Genomic DNA, 13964 nt, shown 5'->3' with positions numbered 1-13964 from the left:
TGCAAGTGACGGTCTCAGATGTAAGAGATTCTGCAAGACATGACCCGTGCTACATGTCTCGCGTTACTTTTCTGATAGGCTTACTTTCATATTTCTCTGAAGCAATTACATCAAAGACTCATTATTTATGTAACAGACACGATACATCGCTCCGAATCGCTCTGTTTACCATGGCTCTACTGATTGAAACACCTGCGTATTGACAGAGTTGCTCTGTACAATCGTAGTAACACAGTCCTGCTATTAGATTCGCTCACGTGCGCTGCTTACAGATAAATGGGAATTGCGCTCTTTAGAACAGCATCCACTCACAAAGTGGTAAACGACACACTGGGAACACTGTACGATTAGTCACATTTTTTGACTTTGGTTGACTGCTGTGTCACAGCCGGTCCCCATCATATGTATACACTCCAACGGACGTGTGTGCCCTGTTAGCACATTCACCAGGAACGTTAGCTGCATCACCTCCCTGGCAATTCCATGCCGTGCTCGAAGCGTCAGCCATTGCTTGGTGACAGTGTGCTTCGATGAGAAGTGGACAGATGATGCATCTCTCTCGCCGTCAGTTATAGGCGGGAATCATACTTAATGTAGTTTTCTGCAAGCGTCAGCGGAGCGTCAGACATCTGTGTCTGGTCTTCTCCCTTCATGCATCCACCAAGTCCACTCCTGGCAGTCTCCAGTAAAAGCCCCCTGTGCTGAAGCGAAAATTGCCGCCGTTTCTATAGATACAGAGTGCCATTGCTTACTGGGAACAGTTAAGGAACCATAGTACAATATCTTGTTGTGAAACTGTCTACTTTTCTCACTTGTGGCCGAGAAAACTGAAACCCTCTCACCTTGGGCTGGAAGAATTAAAGATCATGACTGGGATTACATACATTGACTCGTGAAGTAATACAAAATTATTTCACTCTTCACTGTATTTGTTTCTGTACAAAATGTGCGTTCTATTGCTATATTTCTATCTGTAGGTAAAAATTGGGTATTGAAAGAAAATTCCCGTGAACAGGGGCGTGAAGATATGGTTCCGCTTTTACAGCATTTACACATAGCAGCGTCATGGATCTACGAGAATTTTGCTTGTATGTGTAAGGTTAACATATTTAAGCATAGAACTGAAGTCACAACAATTTTCACCTTTTGAAGACGCTTGTGGTTACCCATATGTCAATTCCCATCTCGTGATTGGCACACATTTTTAAAAATTGCCCGTCCCTTGTGGGGATCGAACCCACGACCTTTGGATTAGAAGTCCAACGCGCTATCCTCTGCGCCAAAGGGACGCTGTGCAAGTGACGGTCTCAGATGTAAGAGATTCTGCAAGACATGACCCGTGCTACATGTCTCGCGTTACTTTTCTGATAGGCTTACTTTCATATTTCTCTGAAGCAATTACATCAAAGACTCGTTATTTATGTAACAGACACGATACATCGCTCCGAATCGCTCTGTTTACCATGGCTCTACTGATTGAAACACCTGCGTATTGACAGAGTTGCTCTGTACAATCGTAGTAACACAGTCCTGCTATTAGATTCGCTCACGTGCGCTGCTTACAGATAAATGGGAATTGCGCTCTTTAGAACAGCATCCACTCACAAAGTGGTAAACGACACACTGGGAACACTGTACGATTAGTCACATTTTTTGACTTTGGTTGACTGCTGTGTCACAGCCGGTCCCCATCATATGTATACACTGCAACGGACGTGTGTGCCCTGTTAGCACATTTACCAGGAACGTTAGCTGCATCACCTCCCTGGCAATTCCATGCCGTGCTCGAAGCGTCAGCCATTGCTTGGTGACAGTGTGCTTCGATGAGAAGTGGACAGATGATGCATCTCTCTCGCCGTCAGTTATAGGCGGGAATCATACTTAATGTAGTTTTCTGCAAGCGTCAGCGGAGCGTCAGACATCTGTGTCTGGTCTTCTCCCTTCATGCATCCACCAAGTCCACTCCTGGCAGTCTCCAGTAAAAGCCCCCTGTGCTGAAGCGAAAATTGCCGCCGTTTCTATAGATACAGAGTGCCATTGCTTACTGGGAACAGTTAAGGAACCATAGTACAATATCTTGTTGTGAAACTGTCTACTTTTCTCACTTGTGGCCGAGAAAACTGAAACCCTCTCACCTTGGGCTGGAAGAATTAAAGATCATGACTGGGATTACATACATTGACTCGTGAAGTAATACAAAATTATTTCACTCTTCACTGTATTTGTTTCTGTACAAAATGTGCGTTCTATTGCTATATTTCTATCTGTAGGTAAAAATTGGGTATTGAAAGAAAATTCCCGTGAACAGGGGCGTGAAGATATGGTTCCGCTTTTACAGCATTTACACATAGCAGCGTCATGGATCTACGAGAATTTTGCTTGTATGTGTAAGGTTAACATATTTAAGCATAGAACTGAAGTCACAACAATTTTCACCTTTTGAAGACGCTTGTGGTTACCCATATGTCAATTCGCATCTCGTGATTGGCACACATTTATAAAAATTGCCCGTCCCTTGTGGGGATCGAACCCACGACCTTTGGATTAGAAGTCCAACGCGCTATCCTCTGCGCCAAAGGGACGCTGTGCAAGTGACGGTCTCAGATGTAAGAGATTCTGCAAGACATGACCCGTGCTACATGTCTCGCGTTACTTTTCTGATAGGCTTACTTTCATATTTCTCTGAAGCAATTACATCAAAGACTCATTATTTATGTAACAGACACGATACATCGCTCCGAATCGCTCTGTTTACCATGGCTCTACTGATTGAAACACCTGCGTATTGACAGAGTTGCTCTGTACAATCGTAGTAACACAGTCCTGCTATTAGATTCGCTCACGTGCGCTGCTTACAGATAAATGGGAATTGCGCTCTTTAGAACAGCATCCACTCACAAAGTGGTAAACGACACACTGGGAACACTGTACGATTAGTCACATTTTTTGACTTTGGTTGACTGCTGTGTCACAGCCGGTCCCCATCATATGTATACACTCCAACGGACGTGTGTGCCCTGTTAGCACATTTACCAGGAACGTTAGCTGCATCACCTCCCTGGCAATTCCATGCCGTGCTCGAAGCGTCAGCCATTGCTTGGTGACAGTGTGCTTCGATGAGAAGTGGACAGATGATGCATCTCTCTCGCCGTCAGTTATAGGCGGGAATCATACTTAATGTAGTTTTCTGCAAGCGTCAGCGGAGCGTCAGACATCTGTGTCTGGTCTTCTCCCTTCATGCATCCACCAAGTCCACTCCTGGCAGTCTCCAGTAAAAGCCCCCTGTGCTGAAGCGAAAATTGCCGCCGTTTCTATAGATACAGAGTGCCATTGCTTACTGGGAACAGTTAAGGAACCATAGTACAATATCTTGTTGTGAAACTGTCTACTTTTCTCACTTGTGGCCGAGAAAACTGAAACCCTCTCACCTTGGGCTGGAAGAATTAAAGATCATGACTGGGATTACATACATTGACTCGTGAAGTAATACAAAATTATTTCACTCTTCACTGTATTTGTTTCTGTACAAAATGTGCGTTCTATTGCTATATTTCTATCTGTAGGTAAAAATTGGGTATTGAAAGAAAATTCCCGTGAACAGGGGCGTGAAGATATGGTTCCGCTTTTACAGCATTTACACATAGCAGCGTCATGGATCTACGAGAATTTTGCTTGTATGTGTAAGGTTAACATATTTAAGCATAGAACTGAAGTCACAACAATTTTCACCTTTTGAAGACGCTTGTGGTTACCCATATGTCAATTCCCATCTCGTGATTGGCACACATTTTTAAAAATTGCCCGTCCCTTGTGGGGATCCAACCCACGACCTTTGGATTAGAAGTCCAACGCGCTATCCTCTGCGCCAAAGGGACGCTGTGCAAGTGACGGTCTCAGATGTAAGAGATTCTGCAAGACATGACCCGTGCTACATGTCTCGCGTTACTTTTCTGATAGGCTTACTTTCATATTTCTCTGAAGCAATTACATCAAAGACTCGTTATTTATGTAACAGACACGATACATCGCTCCGAATCGCTCTGTTTACCATGGCTCTACTGATTGAAACACCTGCGTATTGACAGAGTTGCTCTGTACAATCGTAGTAACACAGTCCTGCTATTAGATTCGCTCACGTGCGCTGCTTACAGATAAATGGGAATTGCGCTCTTTAGAACAGCATCCACTCACAAAGTGGTAAACGACACACTGGGAACACTGTACGATTAGTCACATTTTTTGACTTTGGTTGACTGCTGTGTCACAGCCGGTCCCCATCATATGTATACACTCCAACGGACGTGTGTGCCCTGTTAGCACATTTACCAGGAACGTTAGCTGCATCACCTCCCTGGCAATTCCATGCCGTGCTCGAAGCGTCAGCCATTGCTTGGTGACAGTGTGCTTCGATGAGAAGTGGACAGATGATGCATCTCTCTCGCCGTCAGTTATAGGCGGGAATCATACTTAATGTAGTTTTCTGCAAGCGTCAGCGGAGCGTCAGACATCTGTGTCTGGTCTTCTCCCTTCATGCATCCACCAAGTCCACTCCTGGCAGTCTCCAGTAAAAGCCCCCTGTGCTGAAGCGAAAATTGCCGCCGTTTCTATAGATACAGAGTGCCATTGCTTACTGGGAACAGTTAAGGAACCATAGTACAATATCTTGTTGTGAAACTGTCTACTTTTCTCACTTGTGGCCGAGAAAACTGAAACCCTCTCACCTTGGGCTGGAAGAATTAAAGATCATGACTGGGATTACATACATTGACTCGTGAAGTAATACAAAATTATTTCACTCTTCACTGTATTTGTTTCTGTACAAAATGTGCGTTCTATTGCTATATTTCTATCTGTAGGTAAAAATTGGGTATTGAAAGAAAATTCCCGTGAACAGGGGCGTGAAGATATGGTTCCGCTTTTACACATAGCAGCGTCATGGATCTACGAGAATTTTGCTTGTATGTGTAAGGTTAACATATTTAAGCATAGAACTGAAGTCACAACAATTTTCACCTTTTGAAGACGCTTGTGGTTACCCATATGTCAATTCCCATCTCGTGATTGGCACACATTTTTAAAAATTGCCCGTCCCTTGTGGGGATCGAACCCACGACCTTTGGATTAGAAGTCCAACGCGCTATCCTCTGCGCCAAAGGGACGCTGTGCAAGTGACGGTCTCAGATGTAAGAGATTCTGCAAGACATGACCCGTGCTACATGTCTCGCGTTACTTTTCTGATAGGCTTACTTTCATATTTCTCTGAAGCAATTACATCAAAGACTCATTATTTATGTAACAGACACGATACATCGCTCCGAATCGCTCTGTTTACCATGGCTCTACTGATTGAAACACCTGCGTATTGACAGAGTTGCTCTGTACAATCGTAGTAACACAGTCCTGCTATTAGATTCGCTCACGTGCGCTGCTTACAGATAAATGGGAATTGCGCTCTTTAGAACAGCATCCACTCACAAAGTGGTAAACGACACACTGGGAACACTGTACGATTAGTCACATTTTTTGACTTTGGTTGACTGCTGTGTCACAGCCGGTCCCCATCATATGTATACACTCCAACGGACGTGTGTGCCCTGTTAGCACATTTACCAGGAACGTTAGCTGCATCACCTCCCTGGCAATTCCATGCCGTGCTCGAAGCGTCAGCCATTGCTTGGTGACAGTGTGCTTCGATGAGAAGTGGACAGATGATGCATCTCTCTCGCCGTCAGTTATAGGCGGGAATCATACTTAATGTAGTTTTCTGCAAGCGTCAGCGGAGCGTCAGACATCTGTGTCTGGTCTTCTCCCTTCATGCATCCACCAAGTCCACTCCTGGCAGTCTCCAGTAAAAGCCCCCTGTGCTGAAGCGAAAATTGCCGCCGTTTCTATAGATACAGAGTGCCATTGCTTACTGGGAACAGTTAAGGAACCATAGTACAATATCTTGTTGTGAAACTGTCTACTTTTCTCACTTGTGGCCGAGAAAACTGAAACCCTCTCACCTTGGGCTGGAAGAATTAAAGATCATGACTGGGATTACATACATTGACTCGTGAAGTAATACAAAATTATTTCACTCTTCACTGTATTTGTTTCTGTACAAAATGTGCGTTCTATTGCTATATTTCTATCTGTAGGTAAAAATTGGGTATTGAAAGAAAATTCCCGTGAACAGGGGCGTGAAGATATGGTTCCGCTTTTACAGCATTTACACATAGCAGCGTCATGGATCTACGAGAATTTTGCTTGTATGTGTAAGGTTAACATATTTAAGCATAGAACTGAAGTCACAACAATTTTCACCTTTTGAAGACGCTTGTGGTTACCCATATGTCAATTCCCATCTCGTGATTGGCACACATTTTTAAAAATTGCCCGTCCCTTGTGGGGATCGAACCCACGACCTTTGGATTAGAAGTCCAACGCGCTATCCTCTGCGCCAAAGGGACGCTGTGCAAGTGACGGTCTCAGATGTAAGAGATTCTGCAAGACATGACCCGTGCTACATGTCTCGCGTTACTTTTCTGATAGGCTTACTTTCATATTTCTCTGAAGCAATTACATCAAAGACTCATTATTTATGTAACAGACACGATACATCGCTCCGAATCGCTCTGTTTACCATGGCTCTACTGATTGAAACACCTGCGTATTGACAGAGTTGCTCTGTACAATCGTAGTAACACAGTCCTGCTATTAGATTCGCTCACGTGCGCTGCTTACAGATAAATGGGAATTGCGCTCTTTAGAACAGCATCCACTCACAAAGTGGTAAACGACACACTGGGAACACTGTACGATTAGTCACATTTTTTGACTTTGGTTGACTGCTGTGTCACAGCCGGTCCCCATCATATGTATACACTCCAACGGACGTGTGTGCCCTGTTAGCACATTTACCAGGAACGTTAGCTGCATCACCTCCCTGGCAATTCCATGCCGTGCTCGAAGCGTCAGCCATTGCTTGGTGACAGTGTGCTTCGATGAGAAGTGGACAGATGATGCATCTCTCTCGCCGTCAGTTATAGGCGGGAATCATACTTAATGTAGTTTTCTGCAAGCGTCAGCGGAGCGTCAGACATCTGTGTCTGGTCTTCTCCCTTCATGCATCCACCAAGTCCACTCCTGGCAGTCTCCAGTAAAAGCCCCCTGTGCTGAAGCGAAAATTGCCGCCGTTTCTATAGATACAGAGTGCCATTGCTTACTGGGAACAGTTAAGGAACCATAGTACAATATCTTGTTGTGAAACTGTCTACTTTTCTCACTTGTGGCCGAGAAAACTGAAACCCTCTCACCTTGGGCTGGAAGAATTAAAGATCATGACTGGGATTACATACATTGACTCGTGAAGTAATACAAAATTATTTCACTCTTCACTGTATTTGTTTCTGTACAAAATGTGCGTTCTATTGCTATATTTCTATCTGTAGGTAAAAATTGGGTATTGAAAGAAAATTCCCGTGAACAGGGGCGTGAAGATATGGTTCCGCTTTTACAGCATTTACACATAGCAGCGTCATGGATCTACGAGAATTTTGCTTGTATGTGTAAGGTTAACATATTTAAGCATAGAACTGAAGTCACAACAATTTTCACCTTTTGAAGACGCTTGTGGTTACCCATATGTCAATTCCCATCTCGTGATTGGCACACATTTTTAAAAATTGCCCGTCCCTTGTGGGGATCGAACCCACGACCTTTGGATTAGAAGTCCAACGCGCTATCCTCTGCGCCAAAGGGACGCTGTGCAAGTGACGGTCTCAGATGTAAGAGATTCTGCAAGACATGACCCGTGCTACATGTCTCGCGTTACTTTTCTGATAGGCTTACTTTCATATTTCTCTGAAGCAATTACATCAAAGACTCATTATTTATGTAACAGACACGATACATCGCTCCGAATCGCTCTGTTTACCATGGCTCTACTGATTGAAACACCTGCGTATTGACAGAGTTGCTCTGTACAATCGTAGTAACACAGTCCTGCTATTAGATTCGCTCACGTGCGCTGCTTACAGATAAATGGGAATTGCGCTCTTTAGAACAGCATCCACTCACAATGTGGTAAACGACACACTGGGAACACTGTACGATTAGTCACATTTTTTGACTTTGGTTGACTGCTGTGTCACAGCCGGTCCCCATCATATGTATACACTCCAACGGACGTGTGTGCCCTGTTAGCACATTTACCAGGAACGTTAGCTGCATCACCTCCCTGGCAATTCCATGCCGTGCTCGAAGCGTCAGCCATTGCTTGGTGACAGTGTGCTTCGATGAGAAGTGGACAGATGATGCATCTCTCTCGCCGTCAGTTATAGGCGGGAATCATACTTAATGTAGTTTTCTGCAAGCGTCAGCGGAGCGTCAGACATCTGTGTCTGGTCTTCTCCCTTCATGCATCCACCAAGTCCACTCCTGGCAGTCTCCAGTAAAAGCCCCCTGTGCTGAAGCGAAAATTGCCGCCGTTTCTATAGATACAGAGTGCCATTGCTTACTGGGAACAGTTAAGGAACCATAGTACAATATCTTGTTGTGAAACTGTCTACTTTTCTCACTTGTGGCCGAGAAAACTGAAACCCTCTCACCTTGGGCTGGAAGAATTAAAGATCATGACTGGGATTACATACATTGACTCGTGAAGTAATACAAAATTATTTCACTCTTCACTGTATTTGTTTCTGTACAAAATGTGCGTTCTATTGCTATATTTCTATCTGTAGGTAAAAATTGGGTATTGAAAGAAAATTCCCGTGAACAGGGGCGTGAAGATATGGTTCCGCTTTTAAGGCATTTACACATAGCAGCGTCATGGATCTACGAGAATTTTGCTTGTATGTGTAAGGTTAACATATTTAAGCATAGAACTGAAGTCACAACAATTTTCACCTTTTGAAGACGCTTGTGGTTACCCATATGTCAATTCCCATCTCGTGATTGGCACACATTTTTAAAAATTGCCCGTCCCTTGTGGGGATCGAACCCACGACCTTTGGATTAGAAGTCCAACGCGCTATCCTCTGCGCCAAAGGGACGCTGTGCAAGTGACGGTCTCAGATGTAAGAGATTCTGCAAGACATGACCCGTGCTACATGTCTCGCGTTACTTTTCTGATAGGCTTACTTTCATATTTCTCTGAAGCAATTACATCAAAGACTCATTATTTATGTAACAGACACGATACATCGCTCCGAATCGCTCTGTTTACCATGGCTCTACTGATTGAAACACCTGCGTATTGACAGAGTTGCTCTGTACAATCGTAGTAACACAGTCCTGCTATTAGATTCGCTCACGTGCGCTGCTTACAGATAAATGGGAATTGCGCTCTTTAGAACAGCATCCACTCACAAAGTGGTAAACGACACACTGGGAACACTGTACGATTAGTCACATTTTTTGACTTTGGTTGACTGCTGTGTCACAGCCGGTCCCCATCATATGTATACACTCCAACGGACGTGTGTGCCCTGTTAGCACATTTACCAGGAACGTTAGCTGCATCACCTCCCTGGCAATTCCATGCCGTGCTCGAAGCGTCAGCCATTGCTTGGTGACAGTGTGCTTCGATGAGAAGTGGACAGATGATGCATCTCTCTCGCCGTCAGTTATAGGCGGGAATCATACTTAATGTAGTTTTCTGCAAGCGTCAGCGGAGCGTCAGACATCTGTGTCTGGTCTTCTCCCTTCATGCATCCACCAAGTCCACTCCTGGCAGTCTCCAGTAAAAGCCCCCTGTGCTGAAGCGAAAATTGCCGCCGTTTCTATAGATACAGAGTGCCATTGCTTACTGGGAACAGTTAAGGAACCATAGTACAATATCTTGTTGTGAAACTGTCTACTTTTCTCACTTGTGGCCGAGAAAACTGAAACCCTCTCACCTTGGGCTGGAAGAATTAAAGATCATGACTGGGATTACATACATTGACTCGTGAAGTAATACAAAATTATTTCACTCTTCACTGTATTTGTTTCTGTACAAAATGTGCGTTCTATTGCTATATTTCTATCTGTAGGTAAAAATTGGGTATTGAAAGAAAATTCCCGTGAACAGGGGCGTGAAGATATGGTTCCGCTTTTACAGCATTTACACATAGCAGCGTCATGGATCTACGAGAATTTTGCTTGTATGTGTAAGGTTAACATATTTAAGCATAGAACTGAAGTCACAACAATTTTCACCTTTTGAAGACGCTTGTGGTTACCCATATGTCAATTCCCATCTCGTGATTGGCACACATTTTTAAAAATTGCCCGTCCCTTGTGGGGATCGAACCCACGACCTTTGGATTAGAAGTCCAACGCGCTATCCTCTGCGCCAAAGGGACGCTGTGCAAGTGACGGTCTCAGATGTAAGAGATTCTGCAAGACATGACCCGTGCTACATGTCTCGCGTTACTTTTCTGATAGGCTTACTTTCATATTTCTCTGAAGCAATTACATCAAAGACTCATTATTTATGTAACAGACACGATACATCGCTCCGAATCGCTCTGTTTACCATGGCTCTACTGATTGAAACACCTGCGTATTGACAGAGTTGCTCTGTACAATCGTAGTAACACAGTCCTGCTATTAGATTCGCTCACGTGCGCTGCTTACAGATAAATGGGAATTGCGCTCTTTAGAACAGCATCCACTCACAAAGTGGTAAACGACACACTGGGAACACTGTACGATTAGTCACATTTTTTGACTTTGGTTGACTGCTGTGTCACAGCCGGTCCCCATCATATGTATACACTCCAACGGACGTGTGTGCCCTGTTAGCACATTTACCAGGAACGTTAGCTGCATCACCTCCCTGGCAATTCCATGCCGTGCTCGAAGCGTCAGCCATTGCTTGGTGACAGTGTGCTTCGATGAGAAGTGGACAGATGATGCATCTCTCTCGCCGTCAGTTATAGGCGGGAATCATACTTAATGTAGTTTTCTGCAAGCGTCAGCGGAGCGTCAGACATCTGTGTCTGGTCTTCTCCCTTCATGCATCCACCAAGTCCACTCCTGGCAGTCTCCAGTAAAAGCCCCCTGTGCTGAAGCGAAAATTGCCGCCGTTTCTATAGATACAGAGTGCCATTGCTTACTGGGAACAGTTAAGGAACCATAGTACAATATCTTGTTGTGAAACTGTCTACTTTTCTCACTTGTGGCCGAGAAAACTGAAACCCTCTCACCTTGGGCTGGAAGAATTAAAGATCATGACTGGGATTACATACATTGACTCGTGAAGTAATACAAAATTATTTCACTCTTCACTGTATTTGTTTCTGTACAAAATGTGCGTTCTATTGCTATATTTCTATCTGTAGGTAAAAATTGGGTATTGAAAGAAAATTCCCGTGAACAGGGGCGTGAAGATATGGTTCCGCTTTTACAGCATTTACACATAGCAGCGTCATGGATCTACGAGAATTTTGCTTGTATGTGTAAGGTTAACATATTTAAGCATAGAACTGAAGTCACAACAATTTTCACCTTTTGAAGACGCTTGTGGTTACCCATATGTCAATTCCCATCTCGTGATTGGCACACATTTTTAAAAATTGCCCGTCCCTTGTGGGGATCGAACCCACGACCTTTGGATTAGAAGTCCAACGCGCTATCCTCTGCGCCAAAGGGACGCTGTGCAAGTGACGGTCTCAGATGTAAGAGATTCTGCAAGACATGACCCGTGCTACATGTCTCGCGTTACTTTTCTGATAGGCTTACTTTCATATTTCTCTGAAGCAATTACATCAAAGACTCATTATTTATGTAACAGACACGATACATCGCTCCGAATCGCTCTGTTTACCATGGCTCTACTGATTGAAACACCTGCGTATTGACAGAGTTGCTCTGTACAATCGTAGTAACACAGTCCTGCTATTAGATTCGCTCACGTGCGCTGCTTACAGATAAATGGGAATTGCGCTCTTTAGAACAGCATCCACTCACAAAGTGGTAAACGACACACTGGGAACACTGTACGATTAGTCACATTTTTTGACTTTGGTTGACTGCTGTGTCACAGCCGGTCCCCATCATATGTATACACTCCAACGGACGTGTGTGCCTTGTTAGCACATTTACCAGGAACGTTAGCTGCATCACCTCCCTGGCAATTCCATGCCGTGCTCGAAGCGTCAGCCATTGCTTGGTGACAGTGTGCTTCGATGAGAAGTGGACAGATGATGCATCTCTCTCGCCGTCAGTTATAGGCGGGAATCATACTTAATGTAGTTTTCTGCAAGCGTCAGCGGAGCGTCAGACATCTGTGTCTGGTCTTCTCCCTTCATGCATCCACCAAGTCCACTCCTGGCAGTCTCCAGTAAAAGCCCCCTGTGCTGAAGCGAAAATTGCCGCCGTTTCTATAGATACAGAGTGCCATTGCTTACTGGGAACAGTTAAGGAACCATAGTACAATATCTTGTTGTGAAACTGTCTACTTTTCTCACTTGTGGCCGAGAAAACTGAAACCCTCTCACCTTGGGCTGGAAGAATTAAAGATCATGACTGGGATTACATACATTGACTCGTGAAGTAATACAAAATTATTTCACTCTTCACTGTATTTGTTTCTGTACAAAATGTGCGTTCTATTGCTATATTTCTATCTGTAGGTAAAAATTGGGTATTGAAAGAAAATTCCCGTGAACAGGGGCGTGAAGATATGGTTCCGCTTTTACAGCATTTACACATAGCAGCGTCATGGATCTACGAGAATTTTGCTTGTATGTGTAAGGTTAACATATTTAAGCATAGAACTGAAGTCACAACAATTTTCACCTTTTGAAGACGCTTGTGGTTACCCATATGTCAATTCCCATCTCGTGATTGGCACACATTTTTAAAAATTGCCCGTCCCTTGTGGGGATCGAACCCACGACCTTTGGATTAGAAGTCCAACGCGCTATCCTCTGCGCCAAAGGGACGCTGTGCAAGTGACGGTCTCAGATGTAAGAGATTCTGCAAGACATGACCCGTGCTACATGTCTCGCGTTACTTTTCTGATAGGCTTACTTTCATATTTCTCTGAAGCAATTACATCAAAGACTCATTATTTATGTAACAGACACGATACATCGCTCCGAATCGCTCTGTTTACCATGGCTCTACTGATTGAAACACCTGCGTATTGACAGAGTTGCTCTGTACAATCGTAGTAACACAGTCCTGCTATTAGATTCGCTCACGTGCGCTGCTTACAGATAAATGGGAATTGCGCTCTTTAGAACAGCATCCACTCACAAAGTGGTAAACGACACACTGGGAACACTGTACGATTAGTCACATTTTTTGACTTTGGTTGACTGCTGTGTCACAGCCGGTCCCCATCATATGTATACACTCCAACGGACGTGTGTGCCCTGTTAGCACATTTACCAGGAACGTTAGCTGCATCACCTCCCTGGCAATTCCATGCCGTGCTCGAAGCGTCAGCCATTGCTTGGTGACAGTGTGCTTCGATGAGAAGTGGACAGATGATGCATCTCTCTCGCCGTCAGTTATAGGCGGGAATCATACTTAATGTAGTTTTCTGCAAGCGTCAGCGGAGCGTCAGACATCTGTGTCTGGTCTTCTCCCTTCATGCATCCACCAAGTCCACTCCTGGCAGTCTCCAGTAAAAGCCCCCTGTGCTGAAGCGAAAATTGCCGCCGTTTCTATAGATACAGAGTGCCATTGCTTACTGGGAACAGTTAAGGAACCATAGTACAATATCTTGTTGTGAAACTGTCTACTTTTCTCACTTGTGGCCGAGAAAACTGAAACCCTCTCACCTTGGGCTGGAAGAATTAAAGATCATGACTGGGATTACATACATTGACTCGTGAAGTAATACAAAATTATTTCACTCTTCACTGTATTTGTTTCTGTACAAAATGTGCGTTCTATTGCTATATTTCTATCTGTAGGTAAAAATTGGGTATTGAAAGAAAATTCCCGTGAACAGGGGCGTGAAGATATGGTTCCGCTTTTAC

At 44.2% G+C, this 13964-nt stretch overlaps 10 non-coding genes across 10 annotated transcripts; all 10 read right to left on the bottom strand.

The window, feature by feature from the left end:
- Nucleotides 1-1216: 1216 nt before the first annotated feature.
- Trnar-ucu (transfer RNA arginine (anticodon UCU)) lies at nt 1217-1289 on the bottom strand. Its single transcript has one exon. It is a non-coding gene; the product is annotated as a tRNA-Arg (tRNA).
- A 1220-nt stretch (nt 1290-2509) lies between these two features.
- On the bottom strand, nt 2510-2582 carry Trnar-ucu (transfer RNA arginine (anticodon UCU)). Its single transcript has one exon. It is a non-coding gene; the product is annotated as a tRNA-Arg (tRNA).
- Nucleotides 2583-3802: 1220 nt separating this feature from the next.
- Trnar-ucu (transfer RNA arginine (anticodon UCU)) lies at nt 3803-3875 on the bottom strand. Its single transcript has one exon. It is a non-coding gene; the product is annotated as a tRNA-Arg (tRNA).
- A 1211-nt stretch (nt 3876-5086) lies between these two features.
- Nucleotides 5087-5159, bottom strand: Trnar-ucu (transfer RNA arginine (anticodon UCU)). The gene has a single exon. It is a non-coding gene; the product is annotated as a tRNA-Arg (tRNA).
- A 1220-nt stretch (nt 5160-6379) lies between these two features.
- Nucleotides 6380-6452, bottom strand: Trnar-ucu (transfer RNA arginine (anticodon UCU)). Its single transcript has one exon. It is a non-coding gene; the product is annotated as a tRNA-Arg (tRNA).
- Nucleotides 6453-7672: 1220 nt separating this feature from the next.
- On the bottom strand, nt 7673-7745 carry Trnar-ucu (transfer RNA arginine (anticodon UCU)). Its single transcript has one exon. It is a non-coding gene; the product is annotated as a tRNA-Arg (tRNA).
- Nucleotides 7746-8965: 1220 nt separating this feature from the next.
- On the bottom strand, nt 8966-9038 carry Trnar-ucu (transfer RNA arginine (anticodon UCU)). Its single transcript has one exon. It is a non-coding gene; the product is annotated as a tRNA-Arg (tRNA).
- Nucleotides 9039-10258: 1220 nt separating this feature from the next.
- On the bottom strand, nt 10259-10331 carry Trnar-ucu (transfer RNA arginine (anticodon UCU)). The gene has a single exon. It is a non-coding gene; the product is annotated as a tRNA-Arg (tRNA).
- Nucleotides 10332-11551: 1220 nt separating this feature from the next.
- Nucleotides 11552-11624, bottom strand: Trnar-ucu (transfer RNA arginine (anticodon UCU)). The gene has a single exon. It is a non-coding gene; the product is annotated as a tRNA-Arg (tRNA).
- A 1220-nt stretch (nt 11625-12844) lies between these two features.
- Nucleotides 12845-12917, bottom strand: Trnar-ucu (transfer RNA arginine (anticodon UCU)). The gene has a single exon. It is a non-coding gene; the product is annotated as a tRNA-Arg (tRNA).
- Between the last annotated feature and the right edge of the window lie 1047 nt (nt 12918-13964).

This window comes from Schistocerca cancellata, unplaced genomic scaffold (genome assembly GCF_023864275.1).
Source record: "Schistocerca cancellata isolate TAMUIC-IGC-003103 unplaced genomic scaffold, iqSchCanc2.1 HiC_scaffold_425, whole genome shotgun sequence".
Lineage (NCBI taxonomy): Eukaryota > Metazoa > Arthropoda > Insecta > Orthoptera > Acrididae > Schistocerca > Schistocerca cancellata.
This window is presented reverse-complemented; position numbering and strand designations above follow the sequence as displayed.